General features: G+C 44.9%; 1 long non-coding RNA gene across 1 annotated transcript; it reads right to left on the reverse strand.

Moving 5' to 3' along the window:
• Positions 1 to 2,430: 2,430 nt before the first annotated feature.
• On the reverse strand, positions 2,431 to 18,047 carry LOC142564012 (uncharacterized). The gene is made up of 3 exons (XR_012824463.1): positions 17,892 to 18,047; positions 8,191 to 8,249; positions 2,431 to 3,723 (listed from the first exon to the last, which is right to left on the reverse strand). It is a non-coding gene; the product is annotated as an uncharacterized LOC142564012 (long non-coding RNA).
• Between the last annotated feature and the right edge of the window lie 4,648 nt (positions 18,048 to 22,695).

The raw sequence follows: 22,695 nt of genomic DNA on the forward strand, positions 1-22,695 counted from the left end.
TACGGACAACACCACGAAAAAACTCATGGATGCGCTCAATTTTACAATTACTGTTTCTTAATGCATGCTCGATTGAGTCGCTGACTGACAGCCTTTAAGCCAGGCTGAGCGCAAGTGGCGCAAGACCTAAACTGTCTTCTATAGTGACCTGACACACCGTGTGCTCGCGAATGGCTGTCTCGTCCCTGAGGTGGAGGCCATACACGCGGAAAGAATACCCATTCTCCCTTCGTCCTCGCTCTCGCGACGCATTCCGCTTCAGTGAGTGTTCGACTGGCCCGGTTCCGACGCGCATGTCTAAGCCAGGTTGAACATCTCAGCCACAACATTGCTCGCAGACACGCGCCCTCTCGTGTCGTAATCGGGTTTTTGCGTCACTTCCGTTTTCTGAATTGCCACACTGTACCCTTCTCGGTTCTGCATGATGGCCTGTTCTTCTGTTTCACGTGCTGTGATGTGGCGACTTTCGGGAGTTTTCGATCCCCCGAATACTTCGCTCTTTTGACCCTGCGCCGTCTGAAAAAATGTTGCGCTGCCATGTGGTTACCGAATGTGCCGGTAGAAACTTCGAGTGCCGGGTTCCTGTCCTGCCTGGCCGCCATGTCATTCTCTACGTTTTGCGATTCCGGAAGGTCGCTGTAGTGCGGAGGTACGAAGAAGGCTTTCAGCGCCTCCTTTAATATGTTAGGGCTATTCAAACAAGCCTCCTCCCCACAAGGAACACCTTTCGGAATTGCCCCTGTCTCTACTTCGCTCTCTATTCTTGGCAATACCAGAGAGTCCCTCAAGTGATGAGGCACGAGGAAGGTATCGAGCCCTACACTGACCCTCGTAGGGTTGCTGGAACAGGCCTCGTCCCTGCAAGAAGGCCTCTCCGGGATGACCGCTGGCTCGGTTTCGGTGTACGATTGCAGTGCGCAGTCACAGATGCTGGAGCCCCGAACGATTTCCTCTCCGTTCTGCTGCGTCGGATCTTGTCTTGGCTCGGCCGCAACCGTATCCTGGCCTAAGCTAGACGATTCCGGAAAGTCACCCATGTGCTCTGATACGGGGAAGGCCTCTAGCGCCTCATTAACCTCGTCATCACTACTGGAACAAACCTCGTATCTGCAAGGGACCCCCTCCGGAATAGGCCCTCTCTTTAGACTGGTGACGGCCTCGCTTTTCTGACGCTGTCTCTGAGGGTTTCACCGCCGCGCACTTTTCGTGTTCTACATTCACTGGCGCGACCTCAGTTTCTTCCCAAGTACAAACTTTGCACTGGTAATTTTGATATTGTCTGTCGCTCTCCACAGAAATAATGAAATGGCGCAGTAATACCGGTTTAGCCAAATCGTACTTCTTGAAATCGACATAAGAAAGGCCAGCTAAGCAACAGGACACGTTACAGGGAAGTACTCCCAACAACCCTACAGACCAAAAGTCACAGTCCAGCGGTACCTCCGTGCGAACATTCTCGAAAACATAAAAAAAAAGCTTTCTATATTTTCACCGTCCTCGACTACACTGTAAAAAAAATTTCTTCAGTTTACGGTCAAAGTTGCAGGTAAAACGTTGCCGGACACTTTTCCGTTAAATGAAAAACGGTGTTTCCGTAGAACGGACAGGCCGTAAGAATTATTTCCGTTAAATGGAAAATGGTGTTTCCGTAAAACGGACAGGCCGTAAAAATGATTTCCGTTAAATGGAAAATGGTGTTTCCGTAGAACGGACAGGCCGTAAAAATTATTTCCGTTAAATGGAAAACGGTGAGCTCCGTAGTTGTGATTACAGAATTGACCGTATTTTGCAAATAAGAAAAACGGTGAGTTCCGTAAAACGGAAATGCTGTAAATTGAGCCCCGTACTTGTGATTATAGTACATGACCGTACTTTGGTAATGAAGAAACGGGGACTTGAATGCTCGTGTTCTCGAGCCAAATTGTTTCGTTCATTGGAATAAGTTATTTTGGGCAATGAACCACCCAAGTCGTACATTACAACGTGGATAACTTGCAACATCATTTAAGATATAGCTGGAAATGGGGCAGAAATCGTAGCACACAGGAAATACACCACACAGAACGTGCTGTGTTTGCATGTTTCCTCCTAGTGTCATTGTTTTCTACACCGCTTATTCTTCGTGTCAGTGTTGTCATGTTGCACTTGGGTTCTGCATCCGACATGTACACAGCATACGTACAGATTTGTGTTCGAGAAACAACAAGCCACTTGAATCTGAAAAAACCTGTGTTTATTCTGCTTTACTGAAAAAAGCAGGGTGTGAGACCGGGCTAGTTGGTATTCCATGCTGAAGTGACCAGCACAAGAGTGAACGCGGGACACTAAAAAGGTGACAAGAACAGGTGCGAACTTCCAATTGGTGTTTATTATGAAAAGGCATGTATATGTACTTTTGTGCACTTGATCATAATCAGTAACAAAAGCGCACTAAGGCCGCCCCAAGGCCTAAGGCGGCCTCCCACATACAGACCCCAGGTATGCAAATTTTTTAATGTCAACGCTAGGGATAATTTGCTAATGCAGTTGCCTTATGCGTTATCTGCCCCCTCAATGATGGGCCTAGTGCTTTCTTGCGTGTTGCTTGCTATTATTTCTGTTTTTTCAGAGTGCATGACATTTGCATGGGGAGTTTTGGATTCCAAGGAAACCCTCTCTCCCTTTTGTACTTTTGTATTATGTTCGTGTAGTCTCATATTTAGGCACCTTCCCGTTTGTCCCACGTAACGCTGCCCACAGAAAAGAGGTGTGCTATTCACTACTCCCCCCGAGCATTTCGACGAAACCTTTTCTGTGAGCAATGTTGCATGAAATTGATTCTCTGCTGACAGGGCTGGTTTTGGCACATAACTGAGATAACTTGTTGGGTGCGGGAAAAATGACCGAAACTCCCGCCCTTTGGCCTATTTTCTTTAGTTTATGCAAGATAGCGTGAATGTATGGGATGACTGCTAGATTCCTGCGAACAGTATCACATAGGTGCAACTAAAGAAAATAGGCCAAAGGACTGCAGTCTTGGTCATTTCTTCCGCACCCCGCAAGCTATCTAAGTTATGTGCCAAAACCAGCCCTGTCAGCAGACAATCAAAATCATGCAACATTGTGCAGAGAAAGGGTTTCATCAAATGCTCAAGAGGAATAGTGCATAGCATACCTCTTTCCTGCTGGTAGCGTTACGTGGGACAAATGGGAAGTTCCCTAAACTTGAGACTACAGGAACATAATCGGAGAGTACAAAAAGGGAAAGAAGGTTTCCTTGGAATCCATTGCTCCCAATGCAAATGTCATCGACTGTTTGAAAAAACAGAAATAATAGCAAGCAGTGTGAAAGAAAACACTAGACTCATCATTGAGGCAGCGGCTATTGCAGAATGCAACTGTGTTAGCAAGCCATCCCTATAGCACTGACTGTTAAAGAATTTGAATATCTGGGGTCTGTATGCAGGAAGCCGCCTTAGGCCTTGGTGCGCTCGTTTATTTGTGATGGCCATGTTGACTTGCACGATTGTAACAGATTATGATCAAGTGTGCAAGAGTACATATACATACCTTTTTGTAATGAACACCGGTTGGAAGTTTACGCCTGTCTTTGTCGCCTTTTTAGTGTCCCGTGTCCACTCTTGCGCAAGTCCTTTCCGCATAGACACTAGAAATTGGCTGACTAGAGGAAGGATTGGTTGAGACTTGGAATGACTGGCTGCTTGCAGAGGCCTTCGGCTTTGCCTGAAAAGAAAGAAACACCAATCAATTAAGGCTGTTCAATTATTTACCATCATCATCACTATTGTTACTCAGATAAACAATGATTTCGTATTCACAACTGTCACTACAAGTGCTCTTGTCAAAAGAAATGGTTCAGACTCAGCCATGTTGGTATACATTCATTCGTAGCCTTATAGCATAAAAAGCTTCAGACAGAAAGGACCCAAGTCAATTGATGGTTTGCCTGGAACAGCCAAAGATGTCACGTGCACATTATGACATTCGGAGATTACTTCTCCCATATTTAGGTAGAGCTGCCATGGCCACATACTGCAGACCATAGCTTTCAACTTTCACTGCTCTATTGCTCCATTAAACAACCTTGCAGATTTTACTGTTTCCCAAAACAATGAAGCACTCTTGAAACAAGCGCAAACCATGCATGTTGTTTACTTCCGACCCAGAACAAGCAAGCCAAAGATATTGTCCAGCTGACAGGCTGGTAGAATAGCAACAATACAAAAAAACCATGCTTGCACCACAACTGTGTCACAACAGCCGTCAGCCCCTTTCGGATATGGTTTGTGTCACGGAAGAAGTATCAATGTGGAATATTCTTTTTACTCAAGCAGTGAAAATTGAAAGTTACGGTTGTGAATGCATCAACATACCCTTCCCATCTTCATAAAAAGTTATAATATTGCACTGTGTTCACCGAAAAATTTGCCCTTTTTGTAAAGAAGCCTGCAATCATGCCTGGACCCCATACATGGCTCTGGCAGGCAGTACTGTTTATTCTGTCCATTTCTTGACTTGCAATTCCATAACGAAACAAATAATGCAACATATTTTTTCAGATTGCATTGCTTCATGTGAATGTGCTTAATTCGGGAAATTTCTGAAATGAATCAAGCCTCTCCTAAAAAATTTTAAAGTAGAGTAATTCATTAACATGCCTAAACATGAGCACTTCTCGTAGATTTTGAGAGCCAATGAGGACAGAGCTATTTGCTCAATTTTCTATGACTCATGGCAACAGGATGGCCAAATTCCGTGCTGTTAGTAAATGCAAAGAAAAAAAACTTTGGTCAATTTATGCAATGTTTTTTTCCAAAATTTTTCTTCTTTATACCGTAGTGGGGGTACTCTGTGGTAATTAGTTGGAATTAATGCTATTGGCCTGCAGTCTGGTACAAAATATTTTTAAAGCCGCAGCGACAACACTATTTTCTGCGGATCTATCCAAAATGCAGATTCGGTAAAATACAGGGAGAATGCTTCTAACTAAACAGGTAATTCTATATTGCTTTTTGCAGAGACACCTTTTTTTTTCTTGGAAAACTAAGGTTAATTTCATTGTTGCCAGGCTTGGGCAGCAAAATAAATTTTTAAATCAAAATTAAAAGTGATCGCCAGGCATGTCCAGTTGAATTTATCTGAACATGCCCTACTGTCGGCAGTACACATGTTGCCACTTTAAAGGCCTGCAAGAAGGCACCAGTTACATTTTCTAGGGCAAGAAGGCAATGAAGTATGTTACTTAAGGCAATTAGTCACAGGAGTCCTTGATGAGTAGAAGAAAATTTAAAGACTATAAATTGTTTAGAAGACTTAAGTCACATAAAAGTACCATCATTGTATTGTGCTAAAACTAACCTAAGAGACTGAAACCTGACATGATAAAAATGGAGCTTGAGAATGAAAGCTTGCTCAACAAGCAACAGAACGACAAAAAATGATATGCATGATAAATTTAAAAAAACACGCTGTTGAGGACGGTAAAGAACTAGGCACCATGACGAAATTTGTAAATATGCAAGCATAGGATGGAGTCAGTTGGCGCAAGCCATATATATTTACAGATTACTAGGAAAGGCCTTCGTCCCGCAGTGGACATAATGTATGTGAGAGCACTGTGCCCCTTCGATTATGCAGTCCCAGACTGTCCGCAAACCACCTGCGGCTTCTGGTCTGGCTTGCATTGACAGAAGGGCGCATCTCAGTCATGTGATCCCGCTGCCTGGGACTGTCCAAGGTTTTGTTTGAAAGCACCGTGATTGGAAGTCGCTCTCCTGGCTGCTGTTGTCTGCTATTAGCTGCTTAAATTATGGGGTTTTACGTGCCAAATCCACTTTCTGATTACGAGGCAAGCCGTAGTTGAGGACTCCGGAAATTTCGACCACCTGGGGTTCATTAACGTGCACCTAGATCTAAGTACATGGGTGTTTTCATATTTTGCCCCCATTGATATGCGGCCACCGTGGACGGGATTTAATCCCGTGACCTCGTGCTTTTAGCTACTTGTAGATAGCGCCCTACCCAGCAAATTCAGTAGCGTGGTCATCAAAATGGTGCAGTCTCAGAGGCCATGTCGCTGACACAACCATAAAGCTTGCATAATGGAATTGCAGCCTGAGCACATTGAACATGTTAACAAAGCTCAGTTTACATCGTGCTCTCGCTCTTCGGGCCCCTTAACCGCTGTATTTAAGCCAGCTCATTCATTTCCTGTAAAATTTAAGCGTCATTGCCACACAAAAATAAGCAAAAACACGGTTGTGCCACATCACTGTTCACCCACAAAGCACAGGCCGATATCCTCAAAGCTCGTGAAACCGTCTACTAAAGGCCTGACGTGTGTCTAGGACAGAGCGCGTCTACACTGTCTACTAATCCTGCACATCCAAAAGCAAAATTCCGAATTTGGGTAACAGAAGGAATCAGCACACATGTCAACAGCAATCTGTGAAGCTCTGATTATACAGGTTGTCCCACGTAACTTGAGCCAAACAATAAAAATGTGCAAATGTGACGTAGCTCGACAGAACCAAGGTAATGTTGTTTGCCGTCACTTGGAGATACTTAGATATTTTTTCATTCCACCACAATAAATATTTCATCTTCGTTAATTAATCAACTTTTCAAATATTATAATTAGATTAGAAGCGTCCATGAGAAAATTGTAGAGCAACATGAAAAGCTCCCCATACAGCTTTCTGTTGTTTGAGACATGCTGCGTAGAAGTGTTTTTTCGAGAAAGAAGCTCGCGAATACACAAAAAGTGCTGTGAATGGACAGTCACGCAACAATTTAGTGTGTATTTGCAGGCTTCTTTCACGCTAGGAAAAACACTTTTATGTAGCATGTATTAATCATAATATTTGGGAAGTTGATTAATTACCGAATACTAATGATTTAATCTGGCGAAATGAAAAAGAAATGAGTATGTCGAAGCGACGGCAAACAACATTACCTTGGTTCTGTCCAGTTATGTGGCATTTGCATATTTTCAATGTTTGGCTCAAGTTACGTGAAACACCCTGTATGCCACGCCAGCTACCAGCATTAAATATCTACATGCAATATGATATGTTTCCTCGTCCACCAGTTTCACTCATCTGAACAGCGAAATCTACATGTTTACTATGCATATAGCAATGAGCATGACAGATGTCACGAAACACATCAAGAAAAGCAAGCATTTGCGCCTGATCACTGTGTTTTGCCTTAAAAAACACAAGGACTAAGGTTGCAGCAATTAGACCACTCATGAAAACCTCGCATTATGGCACACAAAGCATCGATTTAACAGAAGCGATAGCTGAGTGCATGATATTTGCTGTCTGGAACGCGCAAAGTACACATAAACACACAGCCTCTTTTAAAACATAGCGTCAAGCCCGCATGCATCTTTTTAAGACAGCCGCTGTCTGGTAGCTACTTGCATATGTCTGAACAAATATCTGCTGACAGCTCTGAGAGTCCGCAGAGTCTGTGACTTCTGGTAAAATGAATGCGATACTGGCTGCTCTCGGACTGGTGGATGGGGCTTCCGAAGCCGATTGAGAAAATCAAATGCGGGACAGCAGTGCTAAGCAGTCCAGGTCTGTCAAGGACTGATAATCGAAGAGGCCCACTAATGCTTTGTGTTCCTATCCTATGTAATCTCTTCATACTGATCAGCTCAAGCTGCATGGCAAAGTCTCTTGTTAGTGCTCTGAAGACAAGCCTCTGGCCCAAACATTGGCTATAGAGACGACCATCGTTCGACAACTGTTGATCTGTTCATAGAAGTGAGAATTCCGCGACAAACTTTTCAATGAAGTAAGCAATATGATGATGAACTTGTTTCACAAAACTTCATAAGTACACCTGACCTTTGACTCATTTTTGCATGTAAGTAAATATTATGAAATTGTCGCTGTGAACAGTTGTCCCCGACTGCTGTACACTTGTGATAAAAAATTAACCGTATTTGAAAGTTTGTATAATTAGCCAGGAGAGCCGCACTTGCTGGATGGCTCATCATTTAATTTGGAAAAAAATTCAGCAGTGAGCAGCAATTGTATAACTAATGACCTTGAACATCTTTTATAACTATTAATTTGTAAACAACTGTTGTCGAACAGCCCACCTACTGAAGTTTTGAACACATTGTACACAATTATAGCACATACTACGCGAAATAAGATCTGTAATAGACCTTACCAAATACAATATTAGTGTGGCGGCAAGTCAAATGGCTCCTTGCAATGCTTGCGTCCTTCCTGGGAGAACAAAAAACGACATTAGGCTTACACTGACAGCACCAAACCACATAATTTAAGTTGCAAACAAGTGCCCCAGAACATAGGAAGTTCTAATTAGATATGGTCAACCTGCTTGACCATGTCACAGACATTGAATGACAGAATGTATTTTTATGGAGCCTCAACTCTATGAAATACATGCTAATACAAACATGCTAGTACACAGAATCAAATTGGATGCATGAAAATTCTCAGTAAACCTTTATTTCCTAGCAACCACAAGTTGCTCTTTGTGAAGTGCAACAAGTGAGTGTCTAACCTACACTAAGAAGGTGGAAAATTCGGGATCCTTTTTGGTGAATAACTAACCATATCTCTACCGGTACCCAGCAATACAAAGGTGAATTGTAAGTATTATATTGATTAACGAAACAGTTCAGTGCTACCAAGCAAGTACAATAAATTATTTCGAATTCATCTTCATGTCAGGCTAATCAAGTTAATTTTCTTTAGATCACATGAGAGAATGGTTGGAAAAAAATATTGGAATCTGTCAACAATGTTGAAGCAATTTTATGATGGCCTGCAGTTGTTGAAATAAGACCTGGGGCAGGGGGAGAAAAGACAAAGAAGTGTGATAAAACAAAATGGGGCCTGTGCTGCGCAGCTACTAAATGCAGTTTTATTAAATTATGATGTGCAAAACAGCAGATGTAAGAGATGCGAGACCCTCAGGTGGTATTTTGCAATGTTGTTACGGGAAATTGTTTCAAGGAGCATGACTCCTTAACCCTTCAAGGGTCAATGACGTATATTTACGGCACTGTCTGTAGGTTTAAAAAGCGCGACAATTTCCTAACCTTTTCTTTTCTGTCATGTGCTGCCATTATGTGGAAATACAGGGAATTTCTTTTGCACGCCTCGCTCTCTCAGTTTTCGTTGCATGGTTTGTTTTAGCGCTAGTTTGCTCCTGCGTGTCTATGTACTACCGCTTGCGCATTGGCGTGCGCGCGGGCGGGTGGCGGCTTGGGTTTTGTTTTCGCAGGCCGTTTCGGCTTCTTGCGCTTGCAAAACTGATGGCTATCTCGTTACTAATCGCTCAAAAGGCTACTGCTTGTTTCTCGCTCATTTAGTGCTCGCAGGGGTGCGCATAGGAAGGATGCTGCCGTGCATGCGCTTCTGTTGCTCCTTTTCTTTTTTTTTTTTTTGAGACTCGCGAAAACTAATTGCATCTGGTTGGCGATAAGATGAAGATTAGTGGAAGTTTGTCACACGTTTTGCTTTTTTGATGGGCACACAACTGCACAGTTTTCTTGAGTGCATGCACCTACACAGTTCGATTACACTATGGATGTACTATCATAAGCAATATGAAAGGGAACACAGGAACGCGTGGCAAACAGCCTTGAAACAGACTCTGAGCGATACGCGGATGGCGCTGTGAAAAACGAAGGGGGAAAGGCGAGTGCTCTTCCACTAACTGTTGGCACTCCCACCACGCTGGCATTTCTACAAAGGAGCAGCTTACGTCATGGATCGTCCGACAGCCGATAAGACTGTGATCGTCACCAGTGACTTACACCGATTCACTTTCTTTTCTTTCATTCTCTTTTTTTGTTCATGCAACCGCTTGATAGTACTCCGAGAAAAAGTTTGCCCTGTATTTTAAACAGATTCTTTATTTGAATCGACGCACTCGGTTGTCAGTGGCACCTCGAACAGCGGCGACGCTCAAACCAATGACGACAGAGGAATAGAATAAAGAGAAATTTAAAAACAAAAGAACATTGACAAACTGTCTCTTGTGCGACTGTTGCACGAAGTTCGTTCAGAAAAAATTCACGTCGCACACTGCAGTGGCCCACGCAGAGCAGTCAACTCTGAATTTGCAGCCTCAAGATGCCTCGAGTGCCTTTTAAAGAGCGGGAAGATATAATAGAAATGTCTAAAAGAGGTTATACACAGCGCAATATTGCTCTCGTGACAAGCCGCCCATTGAAAACGGTCAACCGGATTATCCAGGCTTACCGAGACGAAGGACGCATAAACGATGCGCCGCACCGCACACCACCTCGATCAACAACGAACGACCAAGACCTTTGCATCGTGGCTGCCGTCAGCGACAAGCCATTTCAAAGTGCAAAAGACATTCGAGGTGCTCTTGGCTTGAACAACTTGAGCGACAGCACGGTACGACGAAGGCTTAGAGAAGCAGGACTGCAAAGTCGCATTGCCGCACAGAAACCTCTGCTCACCGCAGCCAACAAAGCGGCTCGCCTGAGGTTCGCTACTGAACACCGCAGCTGGAGTGAGAGTTGGTAGAAGTATGTAGTTTTCTCTGATGAGTCCACGTTCTCGAGCCGCTGGGACCAACGAAAGAGAGTGTGGTGGACCGCAAACACAAGCTTTAGTCCGCAGAATATCCAGGAGGTGGCCGCCAGTGGACGCGTGTCTGTGAACGTCTGGGGGGGCGATTTCCCACGCAGGCCTAGGCCCACTGGTGAGAATTGATGGGAGGTTCACCAGAGCTGCGTATTGCACTCTGCTCGAGCACCAGACGATCCCCTATGTGTTGAACAGGCTGCACCTGGATGGGTGTTATTTTTTCCAACAGGACTTGTCTCTCGTTCACACATCGAAGGACGTGGCGCGCCTTTTGGAAGAGCGAGGGGTAATGCAACTTCAGTGGTGTGCGAAGGGTGCCGACATGAACATTATAGAGCACGTTTGGGGCCGTATGAAAGTGAACCTTTCGAAGAGCTCACTAGAATTGGCGAACACCGACCAACTATGGGAAGCAATAGAACATGAGTGGAAGCCCGCCTTCAGCGTGATACCGCACTCATCGAGGCTCTCTATGCATCTTGGCCTCAAAGAATAGAGGCCATCGTTAAGGCGACGATGGCATGACGCGTTATTAGGCCACCAACGAACAAAGCAAAGGACGAGGATAAGCTGCGATAACGCTATTGCCTTATTTCATTTGCTTCAATATCTTTTTAATATTCGGCAAGCGCCAATAAACTTATTTTGAACTTACCCTTAAAGACAATTTTTTCCCGGTTTAGAAGATTTACCATAAATCAATATCGAAGTCCGGAACAGTGCTATCTTTTGTAATGATTCGACGCAAAAGGTTACCAGTGACGCAATATCGAACAGTGTTATCACTGTCTGCTGGCGATGTGAAATTCCGCACTTTGCAGACGCATGGCGGGAGTGCGAACAGTTGTTAGAACAGCGTCCCCCTTTCCACTTTGTTTCCAACGGTGGCCGCTGCATATCACCCATATAGCTGGGTCTGAGGGTGTTTTCTACGCGTTCCTGTGTTCCCTTAGATATTGCTCATAATAGTACATATTAGTGTAAGAGCAGGAACATTTGAGTCTTGCAAAGTATTCTCGTGTGCACATTTTCAAAGCCTTGAACTATAACAATGTAACAAATTTTTTACTCTTATAGGTTTATTTCCTTTTTTATTATTGTTATTCATGAATAACGAGTACCATATATACCAACGCAAAACAATTTTTTTGTGGCTTTACGGACACCCTAGAAAAATTACGGTAAATTTTTTTCGAAATAAGTCCCTAAGAATTGGAATCTGCAATAAAAAAAATCGACCCTGGGCGGTCAAATATGGCGAAAAAGATCGACCCTCAGAGGGTTAATTATATTCATGTAATCTTTAGAAATGGATGGCATAAAGGACATACTTGTTGACAGTTTTATAGCAAGTCATGAACACGATGCACGCGGGAGTTAAAGAAGCATCTTTAAAGAATGCTCTAGAAACTTGCAAAAAGCAAGTTTCTATAACCTCTCACAACACCGAGCTTCACCTACAAGTGTTGTAACATTTCCTTGCAACGTGCAGCACTGTTTTCACAGACATAGTTTGAATCACTGTGTCACAAGCTCTGGAAACAAAAGTGCATACATAAGTGCTAAACAAGCACATATGATGCCCTACCCCTACTGCACAGACACATTTATCTACACTAACACATGTAGATGGATTATGTCATCCATTTGGTAGCTTCTGATCATGTTCCAAAGCATGAATCTCATAACTGCAAATTCTATAAGAATGTGACACCGACTGATTACTTGGGGACAACACGAAAAGATGGGAGAAGGCCAAACAACACGAGCGCAGGCTAAGACTTTTGGTTAATTGCACACACACACACACACACACACAAGCAGACAAACAAACAAATATTAGGCCTATTTGTCCTGCCTAGTTGCAGCTGCAGGACAGCGGGATGTTGTAAACAACCACACAGTTGAACTGCTGCATGTGCCTCTTGCTACACTTTGCGCCAAGGCCTGGTCTGATTCACCTTTTTGAACCCAGATTTTGAGACCATGGCTGACCTTCTGAACGTGATCTAACAGTGGTCACACCACTGTAGGCCAATGTTAGACCTGGGTATAGAAGTTCTCCTCGACTTGTTGAGGATGCTATTTCGTGCTTCTGTGACAGAGCTTCACAGCCGAACAGTGCGCTGATGAGAAAGGCAGAATTCCCTCCTTAAAAGACGGGGCATAGATGCAGTGCACATGACACTCACCAAAGAAAACAATGAGGTCAAGAAATGGAAGATCACTGTCTAGTTGTAGTTTTCCAGTAGAACACGTTGTGGGGGCTACTTGGTGAAGAGCTTTCAGAAGATGAAGCGCCAACAGAGACAACACAGTAAGAAAGAACAAAGACAGCACAAGCTGCTACTTGCAACTGTTTATTGAGGTCAAAAGCAGCTGAATATATAGCCATGGGGAGAAGGGGAAGAAAAAAACAGAAGCATTGCTTGTGTGAAGGCGCACGCGCGAGAACACAGAAGATGAAGGGAATCATAAGATTAGCCAAAATCTAAAATTTATCTAAAAACATGCATTCATTTGTGTAAATATTCAGACACAGGCATGCTGACACAGGCATCCCCTCTATTCTTAATCTGGTTGGCCTCCAACAGCTCACCTGCCACAGTGTATTTGCTTTTAAGCACGATCGTTGTATCCTGAAGCCTTGCTTCACATACATGCTTATTCTCATTCCTGCAGGCCTTGCAATGAAGTGGCAAGTTTGAGCCATAACTATTTTTCAGCGGAAGCTTGTGCTCCCACAGGTGTTCGCTGATACATCAGCCAGTTTGTCCGATACACTCTTTCCCACACTTCCACGGTATACAACCGCTTCTTCACACTTCACAAAAGGATTTGTATGTTTAATAGAACACTCTACTTTTAGAGTCATGAGATCCAATCAGGCGGCACAAAGTAGCAAGCTTTCGGGGCGCAGCAAAAACCACAGGAATTTTATATTTTGCGGCGATGTGTTTAAGATTACGCGCCACTTCATGAGAATACGGTATCGCCACTGGATACGGCAGAAATCCTTGCGGGCACGAGGTCGGTATACCGACCCTGCAATTAATTGTTGCAATATAAGTCTATGCACTCAAAGACTGTTAAACGTGCGATTGCCACTATGTGCCTTGAATTTACCCTTAAAGAATTGTGCTGTCATAAGGCACACAAAACCTTTGACGAACAGATTTTGAAGTTGAAGAAAGCTGGCTTTCCTTGTTTGGTTTTGAGCAAAGTTTCGGAGGCGTTGAAAAAGGTGCAAAAAGAAAAAATGAAGCAGTGAAGAAGGTCAAACATTGGAAAAGAAAGCTACAGTGGTGATACCGTATTCTCACAAAGCAGCACATAATCTTAAACATGTCATCGTGAAATACAAAATTCCTGTGGTTTCTTCCGAGCCCCAAAAACTTGCTTCTTTGTGCCGTCTGATTGGATATGATGACTAAGAAAGTAGAGTGTTCTAGTAAACACACAAACCCTTTTGTGAAGTACGGAGAAGAGGTCGTATACTGCATACCGCTGAAGTGTGGGAAGGAGTAAACCAGACAAACTGGCCAATGTATTAATGAACGCCTGCAGGAGCACAAGCTTTCACTCAAAAATGGTTATGGCTCAAACTTGCTGCTTCATTGCAAGGCATGTGAGAATGAGAATAAGCAAGTACGTGAAGCAAGGCTTCCTAATACAACAATCATGTTTAAAAGCAATGACACTGTGGCACGTGAACTTTTGGAGGCCAACCAGACTAAGTAAAGAGGGGACGCCTGTGTCGACCCCCCGTCTCCGACTATTTACAGAAATGAACGCATGTTTTTAGATAAGTTTTAGATTTTGGTTAATCTTATGATTCCCTTCATATACATCTTCCATATTTTTGCACATGCGCATTCACATAATCCGTGCTTCTTTTTTTTTTCTTCCCCCTCTCCCCATGGCTATATATTCAGTGCTTTTGACCTCAATAAACAGTTGCAAGTAGCACCTTGTCCTGTCTTTGTTCTTTCTGACTGTGCTGTCTCTGTTGGCACTTCATCTATTGAAATGTAGTTTTCCCCTTTCCATGAGCTCATCTAGCACTGTAGAGAAGACAGAAAACAAATAACTCAACCCATTTAGTAGCCTTGCTTCACGTCATATAGGGTAGAAAGTTTCCAATGAAGCAGAATACCTTTACTACGCTGGTTCTTACAGCAGCTAGTGTTTTACGACTAGCTGACAGTGTTCTCGGCAGTGAAAAGTCACAATTAAAGTGGTTGAGCAACTATTTAATGTCTCCTACAAAGTGCCACGCATGTTCAAGTAAGCAAAACTACTACTGAAAGGCAAGCTCCACTATCTGGGCCTGAAGATTTTCTGTGGTGAGCATCGAGCTGGAGCTATTCCCTGCACTCAAAGGTGTTTTTAACTTTTCTATTGGTGCACCTGAACACTGAAGCATGTTGTTGCTACAGGAACACCGGAGATCACATTTAACACTTGGTACCACCCCGACGTGGAGGGGAGCTTCCATAACCAAGTACAATGTTTGCTTTTAACAGTGCGTTCGCACTGCCTTTTAGCATGCATTGCCAAGAAGCATGTAATGGAGTTGAACGTAGCTGACGTCTTAGGTCAGACAACTTCGAGTAAGCCAAGGCCTATGACTGTTATGCAATCTGTACACAAAGGCAACCATCAATTCAAGCAAATTGTTCAGAGAGTTGAAACTACCTTTTTATTTTCAGTGCCAAGCAATCTGGGCACGTACAAAATGTTAACCGGACCAGGGCAACACGTGAAGTTTACATCAAAAAGTATGTGCTGGAGTTCATAGGTACTATGGTTGGTGCTGTTTACAATATCCCACTGTCCTGCAGCCACAATTATGTAGGACAAACCAGCCAACGACTCAAGGATTATCTTACAAAACATGCACAGACCCTTGACACAACATGGGGGAGCAACATAGCTATTGATGCTGCTTTGTGCAGTTGTACACCAAATTTTTAGCAGTGAAGTATCTTCATCACACATTTTCATAGCAGACATAACTTTCAGAATAGCTCCTACTATGCTAGCGTGTCATCACTTAACCTGCCGGAGCATTCTGAATTGGGCTGCTTGGTGCATGTTTAGAAGGGAACCGAACAGGGCTACAGACAGGACAAAGGGAATATGTTGCTGTGTACAACGCTGTCACTTCATACTGGCAGTAGCACTGTTCGTTCCCTTTTAAATATTCATATCTTTTGGTCGCCTGACCACGCAACGCAGCTGCGAGCTCAGGCTATAATTTTACATTGTTACGTTGCCTTCCAATGTTGCACTTAATTACATCATCGCATACTCACCTGTTATAGTTAGCTCAACACTAGCTCACAGTGAGCTTATTCGTGGCTAATCTTAGTTACCATGGAGCCCATGCATGACAGTGCTAACGATCAGTGTGCAGTGTTGTTGCATACTCATTAAGCCAACACTAGACAAACAGTTATTTTATTGGTGCGTGTTTTATCTGTTGCCTCGAATCTTGAACTCTGGCACTATAAGTGTTTTTTAAACACCACTCATATGTGCAACCAAGTCAGGTATGAAACAATATCCCTTTCAAGTCGACGTGCTCATACTGAACCAATTTGTTGCCACAGGAAAACAAATCATCAATTATCCTTTGAATGCATCTGCAAAAATTACTCTACTTGCATAGGCCTCGTCATTCCACCAACATTTGCAGTCACTGTCTATTAAGACTGCATATGCAAGACAGATATACAATAGAATGGCACAGCTTTCCAGAACAAAGAGCACCACTAGACAGACTGCTGTGGCACACTTTCTCAGGCCCGCTGGCTGAGAAACTGAGCACAAACCGGCACACAGACATCCTTCACTGGTGCAATAGCTGCAATTGAAGCAAATAATATCAGGTATTTTCAGACCGGTCGTCCACAGTAAAGCAAAAACATTTTCATATACAAATACTCTTGCACATAAGCTTGTCACCGAATTACCAATTGCTGTGGTATCGTTTGGTGTCTTCAATTGTATCGTTCAACTCATTTAAAAAAAGACTTCATGAAGCACCTTCTATTCAGCAAAACAGCAGACATTTTGCTCTACATAACTCACAACATGTATTTAGAATAATTATTGTATTGATGCCTATATGCTGAAAATTAGTCTATGCAACTAGAGACAGTCAGTATTAGAACCAGCCTTTAACATCAGTGTTGACACATCTTTTGATTTTTTATACCAGTTTGGAACATTTGTAACTTTGGATGTCCATTACACACTTTTTGGCACCGCTATTCTGTGTCAAGGTTACGTTAAAAATTACTTATCACATGCACTTGCTTTACAATTAAGCCGCAGATGGGCAAAGTTTACGTGGCAATCCACTCCCAGATTACGTTAAATGCTGACGTATTGCGTCAGAACGTTGATAGTCAGCCTGGTAGCTGTCTGAAGTAAAAACAAAACAAAAACAAAAATTCGCGAAACATCTGGTGCCGATTACCAGCTAGCAAAATAATCAATTTCTTCTCCAGCGACCCTTAATGGGTATCACGCGGACACTTTCAAGTGCGATCGCGCACGATTGCTCGGGCTCGATCCCAAAGTGTTCCAAGGCACCGTGTTACACCAGTGTTACGTAACACTGCAGATCGCACGAGGTTACGGCAGCAAGCACGCTACACCGTCCATTCATTGTGATGTAGGGGCATCGCATGCAACATGCTCTATGAGGTCTTCATACACAAGTAGACTTTAAATTCCAGAAGCAGTCTTTCAATTACGGATATGAACACAGCGATTATGCACGCCAAGCACACTGCGTCCTAAGCTTAAGGAAAAATAGAATTTCGCTGTGATGCAATGCGTCGCCGAATACGGCTAACATAGTGTTACACCGCGCCGTGAGAGATTGCTAAGGGGAACAGTAACTTCACTTTATTTTGGAATGCCAAGAACACATCACAACACATTGCAAAACTGGAATGCCAACGTCAGTAAAACAGCTGCCACATACAGCCGATAACGAACTGCTACAGACGACATCGTCGCTGATGTTGCCTACGCGCCTCAATGTACTCTATATGAAATCAGCACAACAAACGCTACACCATTTATCACAGACTCGCAATGCCGCGGCTTTATCAATCCTCATGGCCAAGCGGGAATGTCGTTACAGGGCATTGACAGGGCATGCTCACACAACACAGTTCAGCCCGTCACCGGCCATCGCAGTGCATTTCGCACGCGCGACGTGCACCAACAACAAAAAAGGACACTTAAATCACTTACTTGCGTAGCAGTCCATCGTCGATTCCTTCTTATTCTCTCAGTGAAATCCCAAATGCAACAGGTATACCACCACCGCACACCGCCATTTCCAGCCGCTGTCCACTCTGTACTGTTGAGGCGGAGAAATGCAACCCGTCGTGTAGAAGCGATGAAGGGTGGTAAGCAGCGCCACCGCTGAAACCTCTTCCGTTTGTGCGTGCGTACTACGATTCGCCTATGAATAATGTTCAAGCAGCGTTACCTATGGTGATATTAGGTAACTGCTGGTAAACGTGGGCGGTGTCTTTTCTTTATATTCGTTGCGTGTTGATTTTTCGCTCTTAACATGCTCAGTTGCCCTCCACATGAAATTACGGACGGTTCTCCGTATTTCAAAAACAGAGCTCACGTCCGTTTTTTTACGTAGAATTCCGCCGTTTTTCATGAAACTGAACGGTCTACGTAATTTTTACGGCAGGTTTGACTGTAAAATTACGGAAATTTTTTACAGTGTACGTCAAACTAGACCGTGCCTGGAGACCTCTGAGATGCTCGATATCCATATAAACGTCCACCATTTCCCTTTCGTACTTTTACGGGGATATTGGGAGTGTAAGACTGTATTTACAATGCATATACAAGCAGAGTGAATGGGGTTAAAATGGCTGACTGTTACTAGTCAGTCATTTAGTGACCGCTGACTGCTGGCTGCTGACAGCTGGCTGCTGACTGTTACTAGTCAGCAGCCAGCGTCTCGCGATCTTCTTCCTCTCTCTCTTCTTTCGTCCTTCGGTAACAAGACCCCCGGGTGGTGAAGCGTTGTCTCGGCGCATGGCAGGCAAAAAACTGTGGGCGAAGTATGGTTTCAGCCGCGAAACATGCACGACGTCAACAGGCAGCAAACTTGATGGTGGATGAAACTGTAACGGTGCGATCTCACAATTGACGTCGTTAAATTGACGTAGGACTTCATAAGGTCCTGTGTAGCGAGACAGAAGGTTCTGGGAGAGGCCAACCCAATGACATGGGGACCAAAGCGGCTCCCAAGCGCCTGGGCCGAAATGAACATCGTGATGGCACCGGTCGTAACGCTCATTTTGCAGATGCTGTGACGCTAATAAGCGAGATCGGGCAACTTCACGCGCTATGTGAGCGCGATCGATGACTTCACGAGCGTACTCAGTGGCGACGCGGGGCACAGAAAGAAGGATGGTGTCAAAGGGCAAAGTGGGGTCGCAACCATACAAAAGATAAAAGGGTGAAAATACTGCGGTGTGATGTCGGGACAAGTTATACGCGAATGTCACGTAGGCCAGCGTTCCGTCCCAGTCGCGGTGATCGTTGGAAACGTACATCGGCATCATCTCTATGAGTGTTCGGTTGAGACGTTCCGTAAGACCATTCGTTTGTGGGTGGCAGGCGTTGGAGAGCTTGTGCTTAGTGGCAAAAGAGTGGCTGAGATCTTCCGCAACTCGAGACAAGAACGAGCGGCCCGGTCTGTAAGCAACAGCCGAGGTGCACCATTCTCTATAATGATGCCATGGAGGAGAAAATCGGCAACGTCAGTTGCGCAACTAGTCGGCAACGCCTTTGTTGCCGCGTAGCGTGTCGCGTAATCAGTAGCGACAGCGATGCGCTTGTTTCCACTAGTCGTCGTCGGAAAAGGGCCGAGCAGGTCAAGACCTACGCGAAATAATGGTTCAGAGGGAACTACGATTGGATGGAGTCGACCGACAGGTAGCAAGGAAGGTTTCTTCCGGCGCTGACGCAATTCGCAAGTTGCGACATAACAACGCACAGAGTGGTAGAGACCCCGCCAGAAGAACCGGCGTCGTACGGGGTCGTACGTAAGCAAAACTCCAAGGTGTCCCGCCGTCGCTGCATCGCGAAGTTGTTCGATCACGACGGATCGCAGATGACGAGGAAGGACAAGGAGCAACTCAGGGCCGCCACGGTTGATATTGCGGCGGTGGATGATGCCGTCATGCAGCACGAACATGCGGCACGTGCCGTCGGTGCGGCCAGATTGCACTCGGGCGATGATGGACTGTAAGGATGCGTCGCGTTGTTGTTCAGCGCGCACGTTGGTCATGTCAGTCTAAGCCATCACTCAAGTCACCGGATCATGCGCAACAGGATCGGGAGGGTCCACGGGGTGACGCGAGAGGCAGTCAGCGTCCTTGTGCAGACGTGCTAACTTATGGATGCAACAAATGAAAATTCCTGGAGCCGCAAAGCCCAGCGTCCAAGCCGTCCTGTAGGGTCACGGAGGGAAGACAGCCAGCAGAGGGCGTCGTGGTCTGTAACGACCAAAAATGTGCGGCCATGAAAGTACGGCCGGAACTGGCGATAGCCCAAACTAAAGTCAAGCACTCCCGCTCGGTGATGGAGTAATTTCTCTCGGCGGGTGACAGCAAGCGGCTGGCGTAATTATCACGCACTCGGTATCATTCTGCTTTTGTGCGAGAACAGCGCCGATGCCGTGGCCACTTGCGTCAGTGTGGACTTTGGTTGGTGCAGATGGATCAAAGTGGGCAGGTATGGGAGGGGTGGTCAAAAACTCGATGAGAGCGGCGAACGCGTGAGCTTGCTCAAGACGCCACGAGAACGCCGTGTTCTTCTTTAGAAGATCTGTCAAAGGCCGAGCAACGTCGGTGAAGTTTTTGACGAAACAGCGAAAGTCAGAACACAGGTCGACGAAAATGCGCACGTCAGGAGCAGAACGTTGCACAGCGAAACTGCGTACGGTGCGAACTTTTTCCGGATCTGGTTCGACACCGGATGCGTGAACGAGGTGACCCAACACGGTAATCTGACGGCGCCCGAATTGACGCTTCGAGGAGTTCAGTTAGAGGCCGGCTTTTCGGAAGACCGCAAGAATGACAGCGAGTCGGGTAAGGTGGCTGTCGAACGTGGGAAAAAGAACAACGTCTTCAAGGCAACAGAGACAGATTGTCCACTTGTAGCCTCGAACAAGAGTGTCCATTATACGTTCAAATATCGTAGGAGCATTGCATAGGCCAGAGGGCATGACTTTGAACTGACATAAGCCATCCGGCGTGATGAAGGCCGTCTTCTCGCAGTTTGCTTCACCAACTGAAATCTGCCACTATCCCGATCGAAGATCGATGGGCGACAAGTATTTAGCTCCGTGCAAGCAGTCCAAGGCCTAATGGATCCGTGGTAGTTGGTAGACGTCTTTTCGGGTGATCTTTAAATGGCGAGAATCGACACAAAAACGCCAAATAGCATTTATTTTTTCACAAGGACGACAGGCGAAGCCCAAGGGCTCGCTGATGGTTCAATGACCCCTTTGCGGGGCATTTTGCCACTTCTAATTGGATGACTCGACGTTCAGCATGCGATACGCGATAGGGACGCCGAAGAATAGGATTCGTGTCTCCAGTGTTGATACGGTGGTGAACAACAGATGTTTGTCCTAAAAGTTTGTCGCGGAAATCACCATATTTCGGAAACAGCCCTGAAATTTGTTCCAGGAATTGCGTTGTGTGTAAGCATGTAACTTATTACCTCAGTTTTTTGTAGACCTAAATCCTAGAATGGACCGTTCCACCTCCCCCGAATGTCTGCTCGTTCCGTGTTCTTGTATGCAGAATGTGCTGTCTACAGCCTTTCGAGAGGTCTCGCTTACTGACATACTTTTACGCGAGTAGTCAGAGATAACTGTTGCAACCAACGATTTGCTTCGGTAGTATTGTCGTGTCACATGCAAAACTTTTGCTATTCAGGAATTGTAGGATGTTTTGTTTTTTGTTATCTACATGCGCCTATAGAACGTGCAGTTAGCTTTGTAGATACGAGATAATCAGGTCTACAATATCACTTACCTTATTGTATTTTGTGCTATACAGAATTTGCTAATGAAAATGCGAAAAGAGGCGCATTGATCTGCCTGTTATTGTGCTGCCGAAATACAGTAGCCGCGCGCCATGACATGCTGGCTCACGTGTAGTAACAGAGTAGAGTAAAATTGGAGGTATTACTAATGGCGTTGCAAGGATTAAGCGATACGCGAACAACCACGCACAGAAAAAAAAACTGCAATTACGAAAATAAGCAGGCTGTCCCGCTTGCTGAAGAAGGTATTCCTTACACGCGAATTATTCCGGTCTGCAAAGTCTGCTAATAGCTCTCCCCTGCTATTCCTAGAACATATGCCATATTCCCCCACTGAGTTGCCTCCAGCCTGCCTATTGCCTAGCCTGGCATTGAAGTCGCCCATCAGTATAGTGCATTTTGTTTTCACTTTACCCATCGCCGATTCCACGTCTTCATAGAAGCTTTCGACGAAGCTGTGTATGTGGGCCCTTTAATGGCAAACTTCTCCTCCACCGCAGGTCGCCCCGGTATTGCAATATCTTTGGGATCGGCCGATGTATGAAAAATTGTTGATCTAGGGGCGGACGCGTTCCGCCCAGATCCCAGCAATAGAAAGCTTCTCTGTAAAATATTCTGGCGGTCTTTAGAATATTTTTTCTCGTCGTCAATGGTTTCTGCACTTCGCAGTTAGTCGATCTTCGATCGTAGGCTGCCCCTTCACACCTCAGGAAATTGTTTTTCCGCAGCGTTTCGTTTCAACAATGGCGACGTGTGTACGCCCCCCCCCCCCCCTCCGGAACAGGTGATAAAATGGTCGGTAACAACATTCACTGAGCAGGGCGAGTAGATAATTCCCAGACCATTTCATGCCGCCCTGCGAGCGACGCCGTTAACAGTCAGGAAAAGGGCGTACGTTTATCAGAGTGATAGTAGCTTTCGGCAACAGCTAAGAGGACAGAGAGCTGGCAACGTATCGAAGTTTCCG

Source organism: Dermacentor variabilis, chromosome 11, assembly GCF_050947875.1.
Source record: "Dermacentor variabilis isolate Ectoservices chromosome 11, ASM5094787v1, whole genome shotgun sequence".
Lineage (NCBI taxonomy): Eukaryota > Metazoa > Arthropoda > Arachnida > Ixodida > Ixodidae > Dermacentor > Dermacentor variabilis.